This window comes from Ursus americanus, chromosome 19 (assembly GCF_024610735.1).
Source record: "Ursus americanus isolate L20-20 chromosome 19, mUrsAme1.1.p, whole genome shotgun sequence".
NCBI lineage: Eukaryota > Metazoa > Chordata > Mammalia > Carnivora > Ursidae > Ursus > Ursus americanus.
The window spans coordinates 53227065-53254883 of record NC_142145.1 but is presented as its reverse complement, the minus strand read 5'-3'; the positions used below and the strand labels follow the sequence as shown (position 1 = coordinate 53254883).

Sequence of the window (27819 nt, the reverse complement as noted above, 5' to 3'; positions counted from 1 at the left end):
AAATATGCTGGAAGCCACTTCAGCCAGTGCAGTTTCAACAACAGAGGCTCCCTCTGTGCCTGCACTTCCACAATCAGAAGCAGCAATCAGTGATCACAACACAGTTGCTTGATGTCTAGAGGACAAGGTCCTTATTGACTGCCTTGGTTTCTTCAAGTCACATGCAAGCCACTCCAGGAATGTGGGTGGAGCTGCCCACCGTGGGACCAGCAGGTGGGGAATGGGGAGGCACTACCACACTAATAGCTGAAATTGACCAAAACTCAGTGATTTACTGTCTAAACACTCCCTGGAAGGTGGAAGTCTTCAAATATATTCCAGAGTTCCAAAATTGTTACAGAGTCAGAGTCAGTCAGGGTCTGCCAGTGGAAGTGCTACGTGGATGAAGCCTCCTGGCACTTCCTACCTGCCCTCTTCCCTGTATTCTGTTTTTGAAGATTTTGAGGAGATACCTGAGGCTCATCTGGCTGCCCATATGAGTGTTTATCTTTAAACTCCAATAATTTTACAAAGATATATCTTGTTATTGAATTCTAGTTCACCTAATATGGTAAATAGTGTATCCGTTCAGGATCTCCGGTATGTTCAAGCATATAGATTCTAAGTGTAAGGGAAGAGTTGTTCTTATTACTATTTAAATATTTGTTTTGTTTCATTGTTTTGGTTTTTCCTCAGACACGCTAGTTATGTATTTCCTAGATCTCCTCTAATCTTTTTTTAATCTTTTCTTATTTCAATTTCATTTTGCTTGCATTTCTTATGTTTATCTTTAATGTCCCTTACTTTTTATCATAAAAGATGTACTCTCCCTTTCTGCTCTTTCCTGTTTCATCTTCGTTTCAGTTATGGTTTTATTTTTTCCTCCTACTTCTTTCTTGAGGTCTGCCTTTCCTCCTATCCATTGCCATCTCTTCTTTGAATTACTGCATTCTTACTATGTGTTCTTCATTTGTAGAGGTAATTGCTTCACTAAGCTTTGTTTTATGTTTCTAAATGCATGTCAACATGTCTGATTACTTTTTGCATCTTCTCAGAGGCAATATTTTTCCTGCTTGCATTTTGAATCTATAATAGCTTCTGTTGGGCTCCTCCACATTTACTCATGGCATGTTTGCACACCAGTATATTAATTCCCTTTCTTTTCTTTCTTTTTTTTTTCTTTTTCTTTTTTTTTCTGTTTGGAGCACTCATTATTGAATGGGTTGGATTTTCCTAGACTAGCTATTTGCACACCCCTCCAGAGTGGGGGAAATTGGGGGTCAGACTTCACAACTAAAGGTTCTCTTTTTCTTGCCTGATGCTGAGACCAACTGCTTACTGCAGATATGGCTCATCTGAATTATTCTTTGTGTAGTTCTGATTTCTCTAACTCTGAAACAAACCTGAGTCCAAGAGGGCATCTTCCACCAGCCCTGCTGACCCCAGGTCCTGCATCCATTTTTCAGAAACAAAGACCATTCTGTGGTTGGATGCTTATACAGATCTGCCACCTCAGGGCCCTTCTTTTCCTTCCTGCCTCTGCATAACTTCTGGCAGTCACAGTTGCTTCTGGCCCCTCTTACAGATGTATTAGAATCTGGAGAATATGTTTACCTCCTAGTTTCACTAAAAGCAGAATCTGCTGTTTTGCTTGTTTATTTCCTTTGTTTTTCTGTATGGTTCCAAGAGAAAATGCTCACAGCCATGTTTCTTACTGTTTATCATGTTTGAAATGACTGTAATAAAACTGCATTCTCTTTTCTTTTATTCTATTCAACATGTCTTTATTAAACATAGCACCTTCTATTAGGACCATAGGGTATACACAGGAGGAGAAGTTTTTCTCCTTTAGTGGGGGTTTAGAAATGGAAATAACCATTATAGATATAAGGGAACATGGGACAAGTGCTACTTTATGGGTTCAAACCAAAAAGTCTAGAAGAGAGCAAAAGATTCATTTTCTGTGGAAATCAGAGAAATTTTCAGGAGCAAATAGCAGTTGAACAGGGCCCTAAATAGTGGGTAATGTTTCAACAAATACTAATAGGAAACAGAGATTCCTGATGGACAAAGTCAGTAATCAAAAACACAACACTAGAACAGTGCAGGCATTTTCAGGACACAGTGGGAAACTGGCTACAGGACACATCAGAGAGAGTCATGGAGAGGGGTGGATTGACTGTGAGAGCCCACAGTCTGGAGCATCATGCTAAGGAGTGTCATCCTGGACTTAATGGGAGAGAGTTTGTGGATGGTTTGAATTCAGTCATTGTTTGTTTGTTGTTTGTTGTTTTGTTTTGATTTGGGGAAGAATGCAATGGATAGATTTTTGCCTGAGAAAAATTCTGACAGCAAGTTGGAGAAGTTTCAGAAATAGAAGAGCCTGAAGACAGAGGCCATCATATGCTGACAGTGAGGACAGAATGAGGGGTTAGGGACCAACAGTATAGACCCTCGCTTACCTGTAACAAAGTCAGACTCGGACCCTCCAAATTCCCATTCTTTGCCTTATAAATGATTGGCTGAACTGGGAATAAGATGCCTCTTAACCAATGGTTAATTTTCTCTTCTTCCCCCAGACCCCTAAACTTTGGTCCACCCTCAGCCTGAGCCAACAGACAGCCACCTGCCCCAGCCTCCCTAAGGGCCCTCTAGGAAACCAGACTGGCCTCCCTGAGGTACAGACAGATCTTGTTGCTCTTCCATCCCCCTCCCCCCACATCTTGTTCTTTTTAGTCTTGTTTTCTCTGCTCTGTGAAAGAAAAGCCATTTTCGCCTAGCCCTTGAGAGCTTGCCAATATTATGGTCAGAGCTGCCACCTGTTACAACAAGCCCTTCCCTTCTTACAAATCATCCTTTGGAGTGAAGTCTCTCTTTACTTGTTTTTTATTTGACAGCACCAAATCATGTAGGATGCAGGGTCAACCAAACCAACTGATTGGACAAGAACAGTTTCGAGGTGGAAGGGGGTGGAAAAATCAAGCGGGACAGATTTGGAGCCAGGGTGGCCACCCAAGGGAGAAACATACCATGGTTTTTCAGCTCCTTTTTTGCATCTGCAGTTTTAGTTTGGTTTGTTTTTCTCTTGTGGGGAGGGGCAAAATCCTCTATTTTAACTTGCAAAAGAAAAACACAACTTGGGGGAAAAAAATCTTGGGGACCTTATATTTCTAAAATGCATCTCACTTAAGTTAGTTTTTCACCCCATCTTTTAAATCTCCCGATACCAAGCATCCAAGTTAGTTGAAATCAGGAGGGAAAAGAAAATTATTAAGTGCTCTTTTTGATATTGACAATTTGGGCTTTACTTCCTTTTATCCATTTATAAGATCCATGAATTTAGTATCCAATAATGCCTAAGTCATACTCCTTATAAGATAATGCCTGCCATCAGTGGTCCCCACCCCAACAACTTTTGGGCACCCAGTGTGCTCTCTGCTGCTTTCTAGATTCTTAGGCATTGGTCTTAAAACACATAGCTCCTGGCATCTTCAGTGTGCTTCATAATCTCCACTTATGTTCATCCACAGCCAGGAACAGTAGGAATAATCAGGCCCAGCTTTTACCCATGGAAAGGTCACCCCTGGCTTCCATTTCCAAGATGATGAAATAGAGCAGTGCATGGGGCCCAGACCCCAGCGTGCCTGAAAAAGCTGCAGGGGCACAGGTGCCCCACAGATGGCCTTTCCTGGGCTTTCATCCAGCTCGGTGTCCCACGTGGTGTTTTAGCCCGGACCTGTTTGATACATGAAAATCCCCGGCTCTCCTTTAATGGAGGTTGAAGATGCAAAATAACTGCAACAGCATTGCTTGGAGTAAAGGGAATCCCTGCACAGCACCCCCTCCTCCGTGCTCCCTGCCAACCATGGCCCTGAGGTTTCCATTTTCCTGTTTCTCAGCCTCTCTTTCATTTTCCTGTGCTTGTTCTCACAATGTGAGATGAGTCTTTTGAATCCCCTCAGCTCTCTCTGCTTAGTTCTTTGTCTGCAGAAGTGTGAGGCCATAGTGACATGGGCGAGACGACTATTCAAACCTCAGCGAAAGCACAAAGCCGGGTACTCGCTAGATTGCCCAGGAACGTATTTGTTTTACCTTCACCTGGGCTGAATTTTGAGTTCCTCTTCTTCTTATTCTCATAAAAGAAAGACCGTCTTCTAAATAACTTTTCAAAAATAACCTATCTGTAATGTGTTGAATTTTTTTTAAATCAAGTCTCAGGTTTGGCCTCCAACATTCTCTCCCCAGGACAGTAAAGCTGGAGCCTGGTGAACACAGAGTGCTGAAAAGTTGGGATTTAATCAAATCCAGGGAGCCTACTGCTGTTTTATTTTATACGTCCTTGATTGCATCTCTACCTTGCAGTACCCCTGCATGGCGTGGTCACCCCCGTAGAAAGCACAGATGGTGGCTGTCAGGCCATGCATCAAACCCGCAGCCCCACAGCCCTCCTGGATGCATTCGGTTGCTCTAGCTGGCGTGGGGAATGTAGCTGTTTTCCAACCATTTTGAAAATTAGCCTTAAATCTACTTTTGAAAAACCACATTTCTGGATGCACCCTCTTCTGATAATAGCAAAGTCTCACTAAATCAGAATGATGAAAGGGGGGCTTATCTTAGTAGAGTTGAAAACACCTGAATTATGGATTGTTTATAAAGGCCTATCAAAGTGTGACATCTAAATGTACAATAAGATCATGATTTTTTGTGTGGAAGAGAAAATTGACTATTTCAAAGCGGTTCCAGAAAGCGGAACTGGGACTAATGGATAGAAGTTCAAGGAGGCACTGTGGCTTCAACCTACGGAAAGCGCAGTGTGCATTCACGGTCGTGCTGGGGTGGAGCAGTTTACCACGTTGGCGGGGACGCTGCTGCCGGAGGGGGCAGGTGGGAGACGCGCTCTTGCATCGGGAGAAACCCAGATCCGTTGCCCTCCAAGGGCCAGCTCAGCAGAGTGGGTGCCTACATGGAGTCAGCCCACCCTGCAGGCTCCAAACCTTGCTCCTGCTCATTGACTTTGTACCTCAGGCAACTTAACTCCTCTCTGCCTCAGTTTCCTCCCCGTAATGGGGTTGGTTAATTTGAAGAGTTGATATTTGGAAAAAACAAAAACTATTAACTTAAAACAATGAGTAACAAGTACACAGTAGGTGTCATGTGACTATTTGTTAAGTGTAACTAAGAAAAATATTTTCTAAGCTGTCTGAGACACACCAAAGAAGATTTTTTTTTGAACGCCTTCTTGGTGCTAAGGAGTAAACAAGATGGACACAGGCCCAGAATCCACACAGCTCACAACTCGTGCTGGAGAAAGTCAGACAGGCCCCAGCTCCCCGCCTGGAGAGGGCTCCCGTGACGGAGGACGCCAGAAGCAGGGACTCACAGCGGTTCCCGGAACCTGGGGGAAGAGCTGGGGGACCAGGACCGGGCAGGTGGGGAGATGGTGGGCTTCTGTTCTAGCTGAGGGCTGATCCTCTCCCAGTACCCTCAGCTGCTGCTGGCGTTTGAGGCTCCCCTGACTTCATGTAGAGCCACGGTTCTTGACAGCCACTAACTCTGTCCGTTCGTTCCTTTACTTTACTGACAGGTGAGTCTCTAGAACTTCCTAGTGCAAAAACGTATTTTTTAGTTACCCAATGAGAACGTTAATCAGTTAGAAACATATAAATTTGTTCACTTGTTGCCAATTCCATTCTTGTGTCATCTGCATAAAAAAACTGTTAGGAAAAACAGTATTTATTCATGTTGTGTCCTTGTAGAAAATAATGGCTATGATCGCAATTCCATTTGTTAATTATCTTTACTACATAGGTCAAAATAACCAAAGGAATTGTATAAATGCATAATTTTATAAAATTTTTGTTTGAAGGATCTGTCGGGGAATTACTTTTTTCTTTTTCTTTTTTTGCTGAGCCATGAACGGTGAAGCTCGTCTGGTGTAAATGAGCAGCTCTGATTATGCCTAGTCCTAAGGAAATAGAAAAACAACAAACACGCACAATCATCAGCATGCTCTGAAAGAGGGATCCAGGTCAGCCCATCAGGTTTTAGTTTGGAAATAAAGGGTGAAATAACAAAGCTGCTTCACTGCCCGTCACGGGGGCATATAGTCTCTTTCAGATTCAGTGAGATGACTGAACCCTTGTTGGTTCAGCCTGGGGAGACCCGCCACTGGCTTGGTGACATGTGCATATAGAGTCTTGTCCCCTGAACCACCTAGAACATGCATTCCATTAGGAAAGAACATGGGTGCTTCTGTGTCTCCTCTGCCCAGAAGGCCCCAAGCTCCTCCCACCTGGCAGCGGGAGACCAGCCCTAGCTTCTTCCATGAGCTGCCGCCATCTTTGCTGTGCCCACCCTTGAACTCTGTACATGATGTTGCCATTGTGTAATTGCGTTGCCACAACTAGGCCTTTGCACCTCCACCTTTCCTACCGGATTATGAATTCCATGAGGGCAAAAAATAGGTCTTATTGGCTTTTGTCTTCCAAGCACCTGGCATCACTTTGGATGAATAATTGTATTGTTGGCAAAGTCTAGAACCCAGAGCTGTGCCGTTGGGGATGGTGGATAAGAGGGAGGAAGAGGAGTGGTGATATGAGAGAGGGCCCCGCCAGTGCATACGAGGAACCAAGCCAAGGATGCCCGCCTCCGAGTCTCCCAGGGGTGGCCCATTCCGCCCCAGACTGGGACAGACGTTGGAATTTTTCAAATGACCTGATCTTTTCCAGCTAAGCAGAAGTAGTTCCCCAAAATTCCAATGTGACTAAAGTCGATATATTAAAATTCTGTTACAGAGATTTTAAAGGTGGGCTAGCTAAGCGAAGGGCATTTTTTGGTAACTCTTTGCTATTTTAAATTCATTCAAAAATGTTTTGACGCTGCTGGCTGTGGTTTTGTCCTGTTTTACCTCTATCGCCTTCCTCTTTCCCCACTGTAGTTCCAGAATAGTGTAAGTGTGAGAGTAAGGATGCAGGTAAATAGAGTAGGCAGCTCTGGTGTAGACAGAGGTATTTTTCAGGATCAAGCAACTAACTTGGCAGTTGACTTGTGGAGAGTCATTGAAAGTCAGTCAACAGAAGTTTGAAATGTCTACTAACCATCAAGCTCTGTACATCTCAAGGAACGAATGAGAGAGAGACTCTGCCCTAAAAAAGCTTAATATGCATCCAGTCCTTTGGTTGACACACACTTAGTAAGGCCCTGTGTTTGCAAGGCACTGTGTGAAGCCCGCGTGTTCAGGAACAGAAAATACAGACAGATACACATTTAAGTACAGTGATCAGGGAAATGAAGAAGGAGAATATGACACCAGAGAGGATGAAAGGAATGGATGGAGGTGAGAGGACCCTAAATCGTATTTGGGAGCCAGAAAGGGCCTGTGTGTGGAAGTGCCGATGCTGCTGAGCTCCTGGGGCAGCCAAGCGAAGACAAGAGGGGAGGGTGTCCTGGGAGGGAAGAATGGGGAGACGCCTTCAGGGGACCCCCTCTGGCTGGCTGCTGAGAATGGGGAGGACGGAGGTGTGAGAGGAGGTCAGAGATGAGTACATTAGAGAGAAAGAAAGGTACCGTCATGTGTACATGCATATCCCATTTCACCTTCACGATCAGCCTTGACCACTCCTGTCCCATGAAAGGCCCCCTTGGTGAGCGCTGGAACACAAGCATAGCCCATCTGCATTCATGGCAAAAAAACAAAAACCAACAAAATGTGAAACATACTACCAACTGAAAGGAAATCTCAGTGTCTATCGGACTTTTGGGACTCAGAATGTGTAATAACGTGCCAAGTTGAGCTGATGGCTCCCTGGGCTATCTCAGATGAGATGGCATTTTACAGAAGATGAAATGCGAGTTCCAGAGAAGTTAAGTAACATGCCCGGGTCACACAGCTTCACCCTGCAGTAGCCAGAATTGGAACCCAGATCTCTGTGACCGGAAAACCCATGCATCCTCCTTCCACCACCATGTGCTTCAGGCATAATAAAATCATTCCTTGGGTAGAAGTATGCGTGGTTGTGGGGAAACGGGAAGCGTACTTTATTCCAGCAAGGAAAGAACAGGGATCAGGTTGCAGGACCTTCATTACAGTGAAATGAGTGGGACAGAGTAACTGATGTTTTAGCTCTTTTACCTCCAAAATGCTCTGCTTTGGTAAAACCCGTCTGTCCTGTTCCTCGCTCTCCCTGAGTTTCCATGTACTTAGTAAATGTGATAAATTACCACACACGCACAGGGGCAAGACTGATGAGGACGGGATCTAGAGAGTCGAGTATGTTCATTTTCTTAACAGCAGCCCCTTTTCCACAGGGAAACAGATAATTCTGGGTTTGTGACAAAATTCCATTTGTTTGGAGGTGAGGTGGTTCGATTTCACCATCTTTTCGACAAGATGGGCCAGTATATCCTGTTTCCGTGGGTCCCCATGTGAATTAATAGCAACCAAACATTGCCTTCTCTCTGCTCTGTGGTTTTCTTCAGGTTGACTCCTTCTAAGGAGACGTAGGTTTCTTTGGGTAAAAGATTCTCGGGAGATCTATAGCAGGCACTTAAGCAAGAGCGGAGTTGTAAGGCAGTTGCCATTCGAGCTGGCTTATTTCGTGTAGCAGAAATGGGAACTTGATGGCTCAGCAGCCAGCAGGACAAGTAACCTTCCTACCTTAGGCAGCTTCGTTTCGGAACCAGAGCCCTCAAAGGACCTCGTCCTAGCAGCCCTCCATCACGTCACTATCAAAATAGTCTCAAAGTCATACTCTGATCATCTGACTTCCCTGCTTAACCGCCTCTCTGCTCCCGTGGCCAAACAATTAGAACCCATAGCCCTCCGACAGAGTCTCCCTTTATCGTTTGCGTGCATTGTCTGGTGGCTCCCCGGGTAGAAACCGCAAGCCGACCTCACTGCCACCTGTCCAGACGACTGCATCTTTTCCCCCCACCTGAACTGTAAGAACTTCCAGTAGCATCTACGCAAGCACTTTGCTGGCCTGGAGGGGGCGCTGTCAGTCACACTCAGTCACTCAGCAGGTACTGATTGTGCTCCTAGTATGCACCAGGCATCGCGAAAAAAGACACTGTCCCCTTGGGGAGCCACCAGTCTCCAAGTTTAATAGACCGTGTGATTGTGGCCAGCCTCTGTGATTTAAGGCTTTGCTTTACAAATACGGTCCTTAGACCAGCCACATCAGTGTCACCCAAGAGCTTGTAATAACTATCAGATCTGAGCTCCCTGCCGTCCTCGTGGCATTAACAACATTTCCACGTGAACCGCACAGCAGTGTGAGAAGCCCTGCCTTAAGACTCACAGAGTTGGGGCATCCGGCTGGCTCGGTCGGTCAAGCATCTGACGCTTGATTTTGTCCCAGGTCATCATCTCAGGGTTGTGAGATCAAGCCCTGCGTCGGGCTCTCTCTGGAGCCTGCTTAGATTCTCTTTCTCCCTCTGCCCCTCTCCACCTCTCTCTCTCCCTTCCTCTCTTAAAAAAAGAAAAAGACCCACAGAGTCAAGTTGGGCGGGTGGTTTGGTGTGTATGTCTGCTTTGCTTTACGATGATCATTCACCTAGAGGTTTAAGTCGTTCCTCGTTTAGCAAGCTTTTTGAGGACTTGTTAATATAAGTTACACTATTTGGTTCTGCAGAGCACAACCAAAGCACCACAGGCAAACACGAACTTACCTGTACTGTTCAAACAATGAAGTTTCCACATGTTGTTCATGTTGTATTTTGCAGATACTGGAGTTATCACATTCAGGGCATGGTGCCCGTGCAAAGATTACGGATTGGCTGGCATCTGGGGGCCATTTCGGGTCACACACATGTTTGTGTGGCCAACAGTTTTCATAAATTTTTGATTCGTCTCATTCATTAGAAGTGAACAGTTTTCCACATAAAAAGCCAGACTTCTGGCTTCTCTTGAAAATTGTGCAGCCCTGGGCCCACGTTCCTGATGCCACAGTGATCTGGCACTGGGGTTCTTCTCCTCTAAGTGGGAGACGTGCTCCCCGGTTCAGCACGGCCCCGCCCAGGTCTCTGGCCCCTGTAGACAGTGGGCTCTGAGAACCTATGCCAGGACCTGCAGGTACTCGGAGGGAGCCTGTCTCGTGGAGTTTGCCCCGTTATTGTTACCTTCAGAGTCTTTGTAAAGAAGGAGCCCCCATGGGAATGTACCATTGATGAGGACAGAAACATGACTCTGGGCTAACAATTCTCAACCCTGGTGACAGGAATTTATAAAAATACCAGCGCCCACTTCCCATCAGCACTGCCCAGAAATCCTGACTTAATTGTCTTGGGCATTACCAGATTTTAAAACCTCCACAGGTGATTCTAATCTGACTTGAGCCCCACTGATCTAGCCCATTTATATTACTCGCAAAATAAAACTGAATGCCCAAGTCAGAAAAAACATACAGGCACATATGCTTTCATGCATAAATTGAAAGGATTTATGATGAAGCCTCATTACTCTGGACATGGGTGATTCAACACCATTTGTCTAGTGGCCAATCATTTACCTTTCTTACCTGTAGAAAAGGGCTGGAGCACTATAAGGGAGACTGCTTTAAAATGCCTTATAGAAGCTCAAGGTTTTTTTTTAAGGATTTGAATTCAAACACTGACTTGGGCTAAATATAATTTGCGTTCTCTATTACAAAAGCAAAACTTCGGCAGATACCAGCAAGCACTGTGAATACATTATACAGAGCCCCTTCACCAACCAGAGAACGGCTTTATTGCATATCTGTTACCACCCAGCCTAAAATTCTATTTGTGCTTTAATTACTTTAAATTCATGTGTATTACTGTCAGAATTCGACCGTTTATGGCACAGAAGTGTTCATCCAAGGATGTCATTAGAGGGAAAGTTCTGCTCATGCTGCTCCTTTAATGAAACCATGCCCCCTCCTCCGTCTCCAGGTTCGCTGATGCACTGTAGCGCCTGGCAAATGGAATCTCTGCCATTTGGGACACATTCTCTTGTTCAGGGGTCTGACGATCACCAGAGTAATTCGTGAGATGACTTTATGCAAGAAATTTCATTATTTCTAATAGCTTATGGTGGTTTGATATTTTAATGTAATTATGCTTAATTATACATTGTAATATGCATGGTCCAGGTTTTGGAACCTGGGTCTTGGTAAAATACAGCTAATGGAAAATTTTCCTCCAGTTTTTTTGAAACAAGGAATTAAATCCTAACGTGAAACTGAATGCAAATCCGACAAGCAGTCTCTTGCCAGAGAAAATATTGGTGTAATACATTTGAATGGCCCAGTTTGTCAGTTCACTTGGCTAAATCCCCAAATCATACACTGTTTTAGAATTGTTTCAGAAGTTCTATTGCTCACCTTTCCACTAACCTGTTTTTAGTAATTTCTGCACGGCTTTCTGAATTTTTCCAACAGGCAGTCTGGGTGAGGGAGATGTTGGGAGACACATACGGAATAATGTTATTTATTACGATCACTGGTCAAGGCGGAGAGGGAGAGAGAGGTGAAACTCATGCCCGGGGCAGGTTTGGGGGTCTCATTGATCTGTGCTGCCCATGGTGAGTGGATGTAAAGACAGAAGCAAGAGCGGGAAATAAAATATAGCTCACTCCCAGTTAGCACATCCCCCGGAAGCTAAGCTGCGACTGGTGTTTTCGATTCCATTTGGGCTCTACTTGGGTTTGCGGATAGTTGGGGCTTAAGCAAGGGAGGGCAGTGGACAAGTGTTAGGATTCATATGAATTTGGTAATTCTACTATTGAGAAATAAACCCATTTTAGGGTGCCCTCCCTCTCTCTGTTCTGTCGTCCCTCTCCTCACTTCCTGGCACCTTCTCTTCCCGCCATGGGAGTCAGAACGCACTGAACAAAAGGAGCCTATGTGCCCAGACCCTTCCCAGCCCTGAGCCTTTTTAGAAGTTCAGTGGCATCTACAGTGCAAGGGCCCCTTGAGGCTGGTTTCCTGGAGCCCGAGCCAGACTGCAGGCCCCAGCCAAGCAGCAGGATCTCGAAGGTACCGTTAACAGATGGTTCCAGCCTTCTCACTGATGGGAGGAGATACGTACTTGCTTTTTCATTTGGGAGTTGCTCACTCCCTGGCCTGGAAGGAAAGGTAGATAACAAGAAAGCGGCAGTTCCTGACATTTGCATAGTGCCGTCCCATACAAGTGACTTAATTCCCTGAACACTCCTTTGTTACTAAGACCATTTTCCAGTTGAAAACACTGAGGCTCTGGGAAGTCAGAAGTCTAGATGAAGTTGACACGGCGAATGCACGGTGGAATCCAGTTTCGGACCCGGGTCTATGGCCCAAGTCTGTGGCGCCCTCCAAGGCGCTATGCCCGTCACCACAGGCGGATGCACACATCCAGGCATTTCCCCGAACAGGACGGGCTCTGTCTGGAACAGAACTCTCGTTATGTTTTTAGCAGATTTTAGTAGTGCCTATTTTGAAATCTTTGCTTAAGGGCACTTTCTAATGTGTAGGAAAGAAAGAGAGAGTGAGAGAAATCTAGCCACCAGAGGCTAGGAAAGGAGACGAAACCTTCCTCTGGAGGCTTCCAGGGAAAGTTTATGACATTGCGCGCAAACACTGACTCGCACACCTGGTAGAGATGAGGAAACAGCACTAAGTTAATGGAAAGAGCTGCGAGATGGGAGTCAGATGCCGGTTGGAGCCCTGTCTCTGCCATTTGCTAGCTCTGCGACTGTTGGCAAGTTACTGGGCACCCTGCGTATCGGGGACCACAGTGTCCCACAGGACTGAGGTGGAGCTCGGATGCCATAGCCTCTGAAAGACTTCACAGGGGAAAGGGGTTCTCATGCATGTGTGTTCCTGGCCCGTGGCCTGAGTGGGACAGATCTGAGGCATGCACCTCCTTCAGCGGCCCTAGCACCTTCTTATTCTCAGGGGAATCCACTGCTCCAGCAGTCCACGTTTTGTGGATTGCTCACTCTCTTTGACCAGGTTGCTCTTAACTGCAGACCTAAATCCAGACCACATTATTGCCCCCTTCTGTTGCTGCTGGTCCTAGATAGGCATGCCCAGAGTCATTCCTAAACTGTGTCCCTGTCTGGTGCCCAGCAGCGTCCACTCCCCAGACCCCAGCCGCAGAATCCGGCCACTGAATTAGCCTGTCTCCTGGGCTCCCATCTGCTGTGTCCGTCCATCCTTCAGCCCTTACTCAGTGCTCTGCTGTCGGTACTCTACGTCTTCCAGCCCAGTCCCGGGTACACTACACTCTGCCCCACACACCTCATACCCCAGGGTCTCACTACCACCTCCCAGGCGGGTGAACAGCTCCCTCAGCATGCCGTCTTCCTACATCACATCTCCAGACCAATTATTGCCTACGTGTTCACAATAGTCCTTGTAACTTCAGTACGCAGAAATCGCTCAATAAAGTCCCTGTAATATAGTGGTTGAGAGCACAGACCAGGAAGCCAGATGGCCTTATTGTGGATCCCAACTCTGCCACTTTCTAGAAGGTTTCTTGGGCAAATTCCATTCCTTCTCTATGTCACATGTTCTTTACTTTAAAAGCTTAAAACAATGCCTGGCACACAGAAACCACTGCATGGCTGTGGGGCCTTGTGGGATGGGACCTGCTTGGGGAGGCAGAGGGAAAGAGGCCGGTGGGAACAGAAGGAGCAGAGCGGTTTACACAGTGATTAATAATATATTCTCCACCCGCAACAGTAGCTTCCCTGGAGGGCCATTTCATGTCAGCCTTAACTAAGGCCCGTCTTCTGGTTGCCCACTGATTCTCCCAGTATCACCTGTCACACGATCGCCTTTGCTTCAATATTACGTACTTGGCGGCCCAGCCCTCACTTCGCCTTCGTGTCTTCACTCGTTTGTTTTGTGCTCTCATTTGAACTTTGAGTAGGTAAGAGCTTTCTACTTAAATTCAGAGCCGTTTATAAATAGGTTGCATAGTTTCAGCCAGCAGGTAAAAGCTTTCATTAAATTGTTCCTCCTTCCCATAGTGCTATATTGTCTGGAGCTCTCAGGAAGGAAAAGTTAAGAATGATGTTTTCCTAGTCATTAAGGAAGCCCAGTTTGAGGCCCAAGCTGCTGTTTCCTTTTCCCTACCTAGAACTGACCGATATGACTTCGACCGGTCATCTACACCTGTCAGCTTTTACCCCTTCTGAGAAAATTCTCCTGAAGTCGTCTGATGATTATCCATGATTCAGGACCGAAGTCCAAAAATAATTCAGAAACAAGGTTCAGGTTCACTCTGCATGCAAATTATTTTAGCATATCCATTAATTTTCTCACCAAGAAAGAAACGGGAACACAAGCAGCATTAGCTGCCTTTGATAGAATAGTAAATGAAAATGAGGGGGGGGGGGGCTATCTGGAAGTCTCCCCTTTTCTATTCAAAATCTAAAATGGAATAGGCTCAGAAATATTTTGAAAGGCACTTTTCCCCAAATGTTCAGTTCTTTCAAGGATTTCTTGCATTGTTCAGTGACATAATTAAGTACGTGTAACATTTTCTTTGGAGCTGTATTCACTTCTCAACATCTTCAGTTTTGAATAACATACTGGAAACCACTAAAAAGAAGAAGACATAAAAATGACTGAAGAGAAACTATTTCTCGGTGGCGCATACAAGTTGTAACAAGAGATTTGAGTGAGGAGTATTCTAGACTAAGGTGTAGTTCAGTGACGGGCTTCAGCAGTCCCGTCACACTTCAGAAATGTAGCCACGATGGATTTATCCTGGCATTTCTCCCCAAATGGCACTGCTATGGCCTCATACGTGTGCGCGGCCTTAGAAGACAGTTCCAGATGATCTGCTATGCCCAAGTGAGAATGAAATTTGACACAATGCAGCCTCGTGGTCTAATTGAGGAATACTTAGTACGAAGATATCAGCCCAAAAGGAAGACTGGAGAATAGAGGGGCGGTCTCCTTCCCTGAAAATCCAAGGTTACTGAGGAGGCAGGAGGGATCGACTGGCCCCAGAAACTTGCTGTTTCTCATTTATTTCAGGCACATTTTCCATCCCTGCTGCTGTATTCTGCCACATTCCATCTTGTCCTCAATGTTTTCTTTTTCAAATGGTTTATTAGAAGCTCTGCAAAATGTCCCTAAATATCACCCCCTTACAACAAACAGGGTTGAGAGAATCTGGTGACAGCTTCCCTGAGTCAGTCTTCTTCAAACCCAGGCTGTATTACAAAGCTCTTCTTTTATGCTGTTTTTAAGCCCCACCCAGACAAACACCCAGGTGTTAGCAGCTTGCCTTGTGCGGTTGATAATTAAGAACAGGACCCTGTGATTGTTTGGGGTGTTGGTGTTACCACCTCATTCTCTTAACTCATTAGCCGAGATGCGGGTGTCTTGTGACTGAGTAATCCTGGAGCATTCAGTCCTTGAGACATAACCTCGTCTGAGTGACAGCACTTCTACAAGATCTTCAAGAGGAAAGTAGCGTTTTAGAGAAAATTACTGATTCCAAAGGCATTTGTATTTTCGACAGAGGTGCAAAGCATGGTTTTGTAGACAAATGTCATTAACTTGAGAAAGAGGTTTCCCGTACCAGTACAAGGAAGGCGTTACCTCCATGCTGGAATTGAAGGCCTCAGTTAATGACAGATGATTCCTTGTGAGATGGGCAACATTTGTTGTGAGGGTCCCGTAACAAAATCCTGTCAGTTTCTCATATTACTGTCCATGTACAGAAATAAAAGACCCAAGGAAATTGTCACCTTGCCGTTGGTGGGGCCCTCAGCCCATTTCCTCAATTGCCTCTTGGTAGTTACTTGAATTTCTAATATGATAGGTTTGAATTTCTCATACGATAGTTACATAGAAGTTATCCTAAAATAGTTACTCAGCATTTGCATTTACTAATAGTCATAAAAAATATAATCTTAAAATTCTGCATCATTTTATATGTTCAAAAAATGGGAAATAATAGTCAATTAATCAATTCTAGGATAAATCATACCATCTCTTATCCCACCACTTCCCTGTCCCTCTAGGCATGCATGTGATAAATGTGATAGCTTTGATCCAATCTTGTGCACTTTTCAAAAATGGAAATTAGACTGTCATTTTGTGAAGTATTATGAATGTGTCAACTTAGCGTCTGCCTGAAATGTACACCATAAATACAATAGGATCATAAACTTGATTGTTCTGAGCTTTAATTTATCCTGGTTACTTTTTAAATCTACAAAGAACGTATTTTACGTCTGTATTTTCTAGAGGCGTGCCCATTGGCTCTGTGCTGGGCATTTTCCGTGGCGTCTGGGAGACTCTATGCAGCCCAGGCTTCTGAATGGTTCGGTGGGGGGATCCCCTGGTTCCGTGCTCCGTGGGAATTCTGACTGGAGAATGTGAATTTCAGGTGACAGAGACCCTGCTTCAGACTAACGGCGCGTTCTCGGCTCCTGTGCTGACACATCGTCAAGAAATAACCTTAGGGCATCTGGGAAGTCCCTTCCGCCCAGCACAGAGAGACCCGCCCAACTGAACAAAGAGAGCAGATTAGTCAAGCTAGGCACTCAGGGGGCATGTCGTAGGGAAAATGTGCAACGGGCGGGGCAGCAGGAGCAGGACAAGATGCCGGGGGACACAGGTGTCTCTCTGGTGGAGGCTGATGTCTCCATGGGCTGGACTCCGGTTTTTCAAAAGAAGGTTGAAATGCAGACTCTAGTGACGGATCTGGTTCCTTCATTATCTCTTTGCTTTCTAATTTGTTTTTAGCTTGTGCCCGGTACTTGCTCCTGCCAGCTTAATGTTAGAAGTTCTTTTCCTTTCGCTTCTTTCCAACGCACGCACACACACAGGCACACAACACAAGAACAGTAAAGGCTTTCTGTTGTCTTGAGGCTAATAAATTAGAAAAAGTCAGATATATTATCTGTGCCTATTGGCATCAAGTGATGTTTGTTTGGGGACAGAAAATAGAAGACTGAACAGAGCTTTAATGTGGCTTAAAACCCAGTTTCTGACAAAACGTGAACCATGGAATGAAGAATACGGGGTTATTCCATGTTTTTTACTTCTCCAGAACAAGTTGATTTTCTTAAATGCTGGTATAATTTAGTGTTTCTTTTTATACCTCTAATAATTTTGAAGGAAAAGGCTGAAGTCTATAAAATACCAGGCTTACTAATTTCTTCTTATAACTAGGACAGCTAGCCTTAAAATTATTTTCTGTTCTGCCCACATGTCTTCCAGTCTTCACGGTCCACCGTTCCGTCTGGGATCGGCAGGTGAGCCCAGGCCAGGGAGGGTGAGGACCCGAAGGGGGCGAGGGCGGCTCCTGCCACAGTGCATAGGAACATACACGTGTTCTTTCTGTCACTGCCTCCGCATTTCTGTATAAAGGGTCAGAGGCAGAAGTGACACTTAGGGAAAACTGGGGACACGGGAAGGAAGGGCTCAGTGGAAAGCTAAGTAGTAGGGAAATATGGGTGGGCGCTAACACGAGACAGACTTCACAAACAGCGGCTGCCAGGCATTTCTGCCTGTCTGGCCCTCATCTTGGTGTTTACAAGGGAACCAAAACAAGGACCACACGAGCAGCAGCCTCTCCGGGGGACACCGCTGTGTCTCGCCTCTCTGAAACCAGGGAATACATTGCAAATATGTGCAACGCCTAAAAAAAGGAAACATCCCCTAAGCTGCTTCCTCATTGAATTTGCTCAAAAGGGAAATGTGAAAAGAAGCCCACAAACTAATGTGTCAGTGTGTTTTCAAAAAAAGAAAGAATCACACGTAGAAGACACGATAAACACCTAAGAGGGGGCACTCAGTGCGGATTCACAAGGGGCAGGCTGGCTTCTGCCAATGCCTCCCTCTGCCAGAACAGGAGAGAGGCGAAGCAAGGTGCCTCCGAATGGAAACTATCAGGCCTTCGGAGCTGTCCTGGGCTGGAAGAGTTGCCCCAGGACCACTTTCAGAAGACAACAGCTCGTCCGCAGGGTGGACGGAACACAGAAGCCTGTGAAAACAGACTGGCTCCCAAGACACGTAGACCCGTCACTTGAACCTCCGAGCGCCCCACGACACAGGCTGATTTCTCTCACTCTATCTGCGAACACGTCAGCACCTCCATGAGGGGAGCCCTTGGCACTGCTTTGGAGGGAGCGTCTGTGCCGAGCTCCTTGCCAAGGAAGGAGGCTGCTTTCCTTGCCAGAAACGGGAAGGGATGAGCAGCAGTGCTGAATTCCCAGGCCGAGGGGGTGGGCCCCTGGCCTCACGCACTGGGGGCTGCTGTCTTCTCCCTCCTGCCAAGCTGAGTTCTCAATCCCTGTCCTTTCCAAGGCTCAGAGTGCTTTTTTGATCAGGTCTACACAGTTTCCAGGTAGAATCCCCGGAAACATGTTTATTTTGAGATAAATCCGACAATACTGCCAAAGATCTGTCTGGAGAGCTCTAGTCTTAGTGGTGCAGCAGAGAGGCTTTCCTTACTCCAGAGGAAGCAACTCTGTCTTCCCGGGAATGATCAGGCCCCAGGATCCCTACCGCCCCTAAGTGTCACTTCTGCCTCTGACCCTTTATACAGAAATGCGGAGGCAGTGACAGAAAGAACCGACTCTCGAAGGATCGGAGGAAAGGAATGCCCCTACCGTGGTGGGCCCTGGGGTCAGCGTCCCAGCCCTGCCATTGCCAGCTTCCTTGCGGTGTCTGAGACCGTGTATTATCTGCAAAAGAGAGCTAATAGCACTGCCCCCATGACATCATGTGGAGAAAATAAAACCAACAGTAAGAGGCAACCAGCAAACGTTTGTCTTCTTGGTTCCCAGCTCCCCCCAGGTCCGGATTGGGGCTGGCAGGTGGCTCTGAAGCCCCCAGTGGCACTGGCAGCCCCGGGGCCCATGCCCTCAGGTGACATTTTGTCATTCCGATCGAGTGCTCCCAGCTGGCAAGCACAGTGCTGTGCCCTGGGCTGGCTGGGTTTCGCCACGAGCCTGGGAACCGTTTGACCGGAGGTTTCTCTGAGGTTGGGCACCCATGGGCTCCCTACTCCAGCAGTGTGCCCAGGGGTTAGGAATAGGGCAGGGCACAGAAAAAGGAGGCAAAATCCAATGAGTGTGACCCCCACTCATGGCATGCACACAGTGGGGAGCCTCAGGCTTTCTACCTGCCCTGCTGGTTGTCAGCAAACAGCTCTTGAGCCCCTGCTCTGTGCCAGGGGCTACGCTCGCATGCTAGGTGGGGGTGGGGATGCAGAGAGAAATAACAGAGGGGACTGCCCCTCCCCCAGAGGTCAGTTGTGTAAGCTTTTAAGGTTTCTAATGTATTCGTTCACTCGTCTCTCCCCACCCCTACATTACTGGAGCTGAGAAGCAGCCGAGGGCGCCAGGAGCCCGGCACACACACAGGCTCTGGCTCTGGTTGCATATGCCGCCACCCTGGGGGCCGGTGCCCCCGCCCCGCCCTCCACTCAAAGGGTCTGCGTCCAAGTCCACTGGCTGCCTTTCAATCCAGCACCACCACCCACTGCAGGGATTAAGATGCAATTAAACTGTCCCTCGTGCTTGGCACTGTTTTCTTTTGTGCCACAATGACGTGTGTCTAAACAGGGCAGGGCATTTCCAATTTGGGAATGCCAGGTCAAATAGGGTTTGCTCTGATAACTGCGTGTGGAGAGCCGGGGTGGGAAGTGAGCAGGTGGGGGTAGAGCGACTCGGAGTAGAGTGACTCAGATCTTGGTCAGGTTGGCCCCAGGGTTCGTTCAGTTATGGTCTCACGTTTGCAAGTGAAAGGAAATGGTCTTGCAGAGGATTAAAAAATACATGCTGAGTGATTGGGTTGTAGTATTCAATCAAAAGCAGTTAATTAATGATGTCTCAAGCTGTGTGAAGCAGATGTCAAACGAAAAGGTCACCCTTTAGCCATCAAAAATATGCCGCACTGAAATCTTTTATTGGGTGACTAACATGTCAAAAGTTAATATGGATTTTTCTGCATTTTTGTTAAAATGAAACCAGGCGGCATCCGCTTCTCAAGTATCAAAATTGAGATGTTAGTTAGATTCCGTATCACAAACAGTTCTCAGCCTTTTCGGTAGTGAGTATATTTGGCAAACGAGAGCCCGCAGGATGGAAAGTCATTGTTTTCACTGGCAGAGAGCAAGGTAGCATTTGCCACCGCGTTGTCTCCGCAGTAAACTTGCTCAGATGGCTCAACGGTGCCATCAGGTATGAAGCACCTGTACTCCCCTGGACCGGGTGTCAGACCTGCGCTGCCCGCGGGGGTGCGAGGCTGAGGGGGAAGTGACTGCCCGTGAGCTTATACTCCACGAATGGAGACTGCAAAGTAAACAGACAGTTTCCACGTAGGGGAGCAAGTGGCGGGGGTCGTGTGGGAGCTGCCCTGAGGAGGCACGACACCCCCCCCCCCACCGCTGGGGGCATGCAGGGATCCCTGAGCATCTGGGAATGGACGGGTAGACTCCTGGCATTCGAGACCCCTTACAGGAGAGTTTGCTATGGGAGCAAAAGGAGGAGCTGAAATCCTGCCCTAGGGAACAAAAGCTGGAGGCTTCAGGGATGAGGGGAACAAGTCACACTGGAGGGAGTTAGTATTACGCGCCACTTCCCCTGCTTGTGAAAAGACTTGTCCCATCAGGGTCCAGTTGCGTTTGGCTGTGAACCGGTCAGAAGGCGCTTTGTGAAGGCAGCAAGACGACAAGCCGGGAGCACTGTGTCCCATGGGCCAGCAGGCAAGGGGGACGGGAGGAGCACCCCGAGGACCAGGGGAGACGGCAAGCCGCTGAAGGAGGACGGCGCAGCCTCGAGTTCGGCGGAGGGGCCAGAGAAGAGAGGGAGATGTGCGGGGGAGACATGGAAGACTGCAGTGTCTAGCAGGGGGTGGAGACGGTTTGGGTGCCCGTGAGTAGGAGCTGCGAGGAGCCGCTCAGTCAGTAGGGAAGAAGGCCAGCAGTGGGCTGTGCGGCTGGATGCCGGCCCGTAAGCAGCGCTGCTGCCTGGTCATCAGGGACGCGACAGTGAGGACAGGCAGGACGGGGTCAAGGGGAGAGGCCAGTGTGGTGGCACCTGCCCAGCGGGAAGGCAGGCCCGGAGCGCACGGGGACCGTGAGCTGGGGCACTGGCTTTTCGCTGAGGGAGCCGGGCTGGGGAGGGAAGGCCAGCTGGCTCCCAGGGGAGGTGATGAATTATAGAGCCCAAAGGAGGGGCCTCGGAGGAGGCTGGGCTTTTCCATGAGGATCGCGGACTCTCAGAAAATGGCAGTAGGGAGTCTAGAAACTTCAAAGCTCTGTGTCCTTCCTCCCCCTGGGACCCAGTCATCAGTGAAGAAAGAGCAGCTGAGTTACCATAGGCTCCTTGAGAATTTAGTGATTTGGGGGTGTGCGGCGACACTTTTAGAGAAAGTGGCTCGAAATCTGAGTGGTTCCTAATCTAGTTTTGAAAGGCGCCATTCTTTGCATCTGTAGTTAACGAAGACAGTCCCTACTTTCCCGACACATGCGTTTCTTCGTTCAGTCATTTATTCGCAGCTCTGCGACACTGAGCATCCACTGTGTGCCAGACCGGCTGCAGGCCCGGCGTCCTGGCCAGTTAACCGCGGGGCCAAGACAGGCGCTCAGGCCGCAGTCTCCAGCTGCACCCCCCACCCAAGAGGGCGGTCCTTGATCTCCAGCCTCCTGTCCTCCTGCACTCTCAGGGTGGCGGTGGCTGGGGGGTGCAGGCTGCCTACAGCTGCAGCGTCATTGCATCATCACGTGCACACCAGGAGTCATGTTAGCCCCAGGCAGCCCCAGGCCCTCCCTGCACCCCTCAGCACTCTTCCAGACAGCATGGGCCAGTAGAAATACAACACTGGCAGCGTAGAAGTTTTCTAGTAGCCACATTTAAAATAACAAAAGAAACAAAAGTTCCTTTGAATGGCATCCCAATATATGCAAAACATCATTTCAACATATAATTCAAGACTTAAAAACGCAAGGGCATATTTTACATTCTATTTTTTTTTTGTAAAAATCATCAAAATCTAAGACACATCGTACAATCACAGCGCATCTCAGGTTGTCCACATCACACATCATCCAGGGCCACGTGTGGCCAGTGGCTGCTTTGTGGACAGTACACAGATCTAGGACGGCAGCCTTCTTCATTCAACTTCTGATTCTATCCATCAGGCCCCTGGGAAGTCCATGGCTGTCTCTGACATGTCTGTGCTTCATCTCCCACATTCACGTAAAAGCGATGGGGAAGAAACAGGTTTGTGATGAGGGAAGACGAATCACCGTGATCATAGAGCACTCTGCAGAGACAAATGAATGGGCTCTAAATAATCAGGTTACGAAGAAACGAACGTGGTGTGGCGGACAAATCACCCCGCTGGTTTCGCAGGAGGGGAAGTTACGTGTGCGAAGCAGCAGTGGGCCGAGTGCCCTGGGAAAGTGAACGCCTGTCAGGTGTGTTCCTGCACCGGCATTGTGTGGTTGTCTTGCTGATGCTGTTCTGGCAGCTCCTGTTCTGTGTTGCTTTTTGTTCTGAGGAACCAGGGGTAAAGAAATAGATATGAGGAAGGACGGAGTGAGTTCAGCCTGGTCAAATCAGGAGAAGATGAGGCAGCATAGAAATGACCGCCCCACGCCTGTTAAGAACAAGGACCTGAAACGAGGGGCTTGTGGGAAGAAACAGTGTTGCCAAGTGCAAAGCCCATTCTGAGCGTTTCCGTGCTTCCGCAGCAGAAGCCGCTCCTGGAGCACCGTGCCGCGGGCAGAGCGACTGCTCAGGGAGTGCTGGGTAGATTCAGGAAAGTCCGTCAGTGATTGCCACGGCATACAGTAGGCGAGAAGAAAACATAATTGCCTATGGGGACCCGTTGCCGTTTTATTTTTTTTACTTCCTCCTCTGTAGAGCAGAGAACACAGTAGAATTTCTACCCCTTTCATTGAGAGAAGGTTGCTTGTGAAATGGGTCTCTGTAGTTAGTGGGATTAAAAATAACCCAAGTCCCAGCCATGCAGCCTCTGGTTACCATTTATGACTCATTTGCTTCAGTTTTGTTGTGTGCGCCTTTGTGAAGAAACAGCCATATTTTTAAAGAACATTTCCATAAAGGATTTTTTCCCTTTGTGGGAGTGGAGCAGAAGTTGGGAGAACGAGATGGGCAGAGAAGAAATCAGGGACCTACTTTCATGTTATTTTCAGATGAATTAAAATCCTTCCATCTCGAAATCCTTTAGACTTCGTTGAAGTCTGTGGAATGGGGAAGCAGACCATGCTCGTAGCATGTCCTGCAACAGTCTGGTCATGACACCAGGGAGGCAGGCCTGAGTCACCCAGCCTCCACAGCCAGGCCGATCTGGCTGTCCCTGCGGACTTGAGAAGAGGGCTTGTGTGCCCGGTAGGGTTTTCCCCTTCAAGAGCAGATGACACTTGACACTGAGACTCCTGGCTCATCAGAGAGTCCACTGGATTCCAGCAGCTTATTGCCTCTGCAAGAAAGGCAGCGACTTACTGTTTTTGCAGATGTAACTATTGATTTCCTCCTCTCTGAGTGCTGCTGAATGGATGCAGATCCATGGCCAAGTCTCCTGGTCCTCCATTTAGGGCCTCCCCTACCCTCGAGCTGGACACACAGCTGAACGTGCTGGCCCTGGGAACTGGCGAGCGCTCCAAATCTCAAAGTGCCTTGGCTGAAATCAGTAAACACATCATAATGTATTTTGTAAATTCGTAAAACCCCAAAGAAACACCCAGTGAGAGAAAAATAGTAGCCGAAAACTTGTTACAACCAAACTGTTCTAGAAACGGCAAACCACTGAGGTGAGCATTACATGCTCAATGTTTTCTGGAAAGGGAAAGACATCTTAAGTGTAGGGATAGCTTTCATTATTGTCACTCACACTTGGTGTTAGAGGCAAAGCCGGGATTACACGTATTTCATTTTGTGATGCAAAAGGCATCTTGATTAATTAAAATATTAAAGCCTCTAGTAGGAGGGCTGCTTTTGCAGACTGAATTTTCTTGGCTGACTTTTGGGGAGGCTGGGTAGGAATCATTGCTGCAGTGAGGCGGTGTAATTGGGAAGCATCCCATATCCCTCAGCTGTGTTAGGTGGACACTGGGGCTGGACGCTGGGCCTCGGGGATGAAGTACCTACGTTACCCAGTTAGGAAGACCCCTTCTGTCCCGTGTTCATGGTGGACATCTTTTTCTAATCCAGAAGCCTCTGTTTACTCAAAGAGCCCCAAGACCGAATGATCCGATCCTTTTCATTTGATAATTGTTTCTGAAGACAGTATACACCTTCATCACAGGCTTATGCTTTTTTATTTTTCAGCAACCATTTAGGGAGTATCTAATATGACATGAGCTGTCAGGGCTTGGTAAAAAGTTAAAATCAGTGTGTTCACATTTCATAAAAATGTATGCAGATTTTTAAGTGGATATTTTCAAAAGTCTAATTTTATGCACAGAATTTAAAATGATGCAAATCACCCCACATTTTAAAAGTCTGTCAAGAGCCACATAATTTCAAAGCTGGCAGGCTGAATGCATTTTAGCAGTGTTACTCCATTGCCTCACATTGGCACCAGTGTGCCTGGGCAATGGATGCCCTAGCCGGCGTCGGCAGTGGCCATGGAGCCCACGTTCCTTTCCTCCCACTAGGATTCTGTGAATGACTTTGGTGACCACGACACTGTCATTCCAGGACCACTTGGGTGTGAAAGCGGAACATGGTCCGAAGATCTTGAGTTCCAGTCTGAATTTTAGCTTTCATGGGTTTTATGCATATCCAGCCACGCTGGCTTCAGAAATTTTCTATGTCCAAACATTCTATTAGAAGTTAAAATATCTTTATATCTTGTGTTTAAAAACAAAATTCAGCTTTAAATTTTAAAGATCTTCTTGGCTTTCTTCAGTGATTCGTGAATTGAGCAGCATCCCATCTAGAAGATAGAAAGGAGCTCCGAGGAGCTGTAAAGGAGATTTTTGTAGGCAGAGGGGGGGAAGGGACAAGAAAAGAGTGGATTGTTTTGGATAAGGTCACCTTTGGGGGATGGCAGGGATCTGTCAGGCAGATTACCTCACAAATGCTCACCAGGAAATTCCAGACTGACTGGTTGAGATTACATTCCCGAGAGAGGTTGAAACTGTGATTAGATTAGGTATTAAGTCTTGGTTTGCTGATGTGGGGCTGAGCACAAATGACTCCATTTTGAGCTTGTCTCTCTCTTAACACTTACAACAGTAATGTAATACCTAACATATATTGAACACTTATTATGTACCAGGAGCTGTTCTAATCCTGACAACTCAGTGAGATATAAGTATTATTATTACCCCATTTAAAACACCTTGATACATGGGAGTAAAGTCACTCAGCAACTGTGTGGGTACCAGGATTCACAACTAGGCAAGCTGATGTGGACCCCACTTTTCCCCCATGTGACAGTCCTCTGAGGCAAGCACATCCTAGCATTCTCACAGCTAGACATGAGGATCTCACCCCAAAATCATCAGCTTTGGAAGAAATTGGACCCGGTAAATGTACAAAGAAGGCAGGACAACCACCATGAAACACTCTTCAAAATGCATTTGCTCTCTTCTATTACTGCTGGAAATGGTGTTAATTTTGAAGAATGCATCATCCCTCCATAGATCATCAGTCGTGACCCAAGGAACTTATAGTCAAATTTAGAGTAGCACTTACCCTTTAATGAATGGTTAGGATATCCTGGGGACCACACTATGCCTTTATGCACGTTCTTGTTCCCCCTCCCACCAGCTCTGGGTGGTACATTTTCTGAACTCTAGTAGCATCTTCGAGTTGGCTGACTCTCTGCTCACGGACTCCCTCGCTAATCTCACATCTTTTTGAGCCAGAAAACTCACCTTTCAGGTTTCTCATCTCATTTTATAAAGTTGATAATAGTAAATATTATTCGTGCTGAGCATGTTACTAGTTCTGGCAAGCATTCCCCAAAACATGAGGTCATAGGTAAACAGACAAGAGCTCTCATACCCAGGAGAATACTAAAAGCCAGGTAGGGGACTGGTGACCCGGCAAGTTCGTGGCAGGCCTTTCCCACCTGCCTTGGGAGGACTTACTTTGTCATATAGAACCTATTCTTCGTTAAGTTCTATCCACCCTTCGAGAAATCTGGCTTTCACCTCCCTTCAAACAAATAGTTCGATTTAATAGGAGCACAGTTAACTGAATTCAAAAACCAGGGGCAGTATACAGCCACCTGAGTTCAAGTACGCCACATACCCCTCGAGCTGCCTACCTGAAGGCCACCTTGCTAATTGAACGGACCCAAGGGTCCCATTTTCCAGGGGCCTGAACCATGAGAAGCGGGGGTACCGAGGAACCCCAGTGCTGGTCGGTACTGCAAGTACACCTGAGACGTATTTCCAGGTGGATCCCTCGGCATCCAAGGCAATTTGCTTCCAGAATTACAGTGTGGAAAATGTTCTTGCTGGGGAGCACAGTGGTTCTTTTATATTTTTAATGCCTTCGGCCTTTATCTGGGAATCAGAGAAATCTATTCACCATCACTTCACATCTTTATACCTCCAAAACATAGGACTCGTTAATTGTGTCCTTTTAGAGTCCTGTACATTTTGGAAACGATGCATGATTGATTTACCCAGGGCATGGGTTTCAGATACAGATTTTTTTTTTTTTAGCCCAAGCTATTTCGGCAAAAACAACCAACTGATGGATGCAGGGATTCTTTTTCAGAATAAAGCCTGGCTTTGGCTCAGGTCTTAATCCCTCTGAGCACATAGCGTTAACCCCCTGTTGCCTAGGAGAGCCCTGGGTGACTCTGTGGCCTTGACCGCAGACCTGCTTGGGGACGCTTCTGCCCTGGGTTTTCAGGGCTTGTTTTGTTTATGGTCCTTGTCCAACCTGACACCTTCATTAAAGAACATTCGCATTTGTAAACATACTGGCTTTTCCAAGGAGGTGTGAAGTTTCGCTTCCGGACCGGCAGCCGTACCTACTGTTGGCTGCACTACACGGAGGGAGATAACCTATTTACATACTAAAAAGGTCAGTGTTGGACCATCGGCATTTAGAGATGAATTTGCTGCTTCTTGCAACTGGAGCATAAGAATTTGGGAGAAGGCCGCAATTTTGCTGCCTCTTGATCTGTGCAGACAGCAAGCATCGGTAAATATGTCGATGCTTGTGTGGAACAGTCCGGGTGGTGACGGACAGGCTTCTTCCTTGTGTGGAACCTATGATTACAAGCGTGTGTGTGACTATGCGACCACACGAAGCGCGGGTCAGCCTCACCTACTAAACACTGTAATTAATTTGAGGTGGAAATATTTGCATAATAGCTTTTCAGACTCTGTTAGTAAAACACAAACCATCATAATAGACTTTAAATTAGGTGGCTACCGCTTCCTTAACTTGTCATTTGCATTGGGAAAGGTAGACTTCTAGAAGGCTGAAAACAATTTTCTGTGGTCTTTCTTTCCAAAGTATTTTAAAATATCAACGCTTTATTTTGCTCATGTGTGTTGAAAGCCTCTTAAAAAATGACAGTACAAAGGCATGAGTTGAGTTTTCTCCAAAATCTCTGTAAGGTTTTTGTTCCTTATCCATTAATACATTCAAAGCAAAATAATTAGCGAATTGAGATCTCTGGCTCCATCTCAGTGTTGGAATATAACATAAGAGTCGAGTCACTCTTAAAGGTGGAAAACCAGTTCCGTAAGCCTGGGGAGAAGTAAGAGGCAGGAGGGGGTCTTACCCGTCAGTGATAGCAGCCAGTCTTGAGCCAGCGAGCAGCCACCGCCCTCCGTGTCTTAGAACCGGAGCTCATTCAGAGCTCTTGCTCCGGAAAGAGCGTGCCCATTTAGGAGTGCCTGTGTCGGGACAGTCACATCTCA

The 27819-nt window shown here is 46.9% G+C and overlaps 1 protein-coding gene across 3 annotated transcripts in view; it reads left to right on the top strand.

Moving 5' to 3' along the window:
• Positions 1–27819, top strand: part of L3MBTL4 (L3MBTL histone methyl-lysine binding protein 4) — a 416563-nt gene that overhangs the window by 372828 nt on the left and 15916 nt on the right. The gene's annotated exons all lie outside the window — the stretch shown is intronic.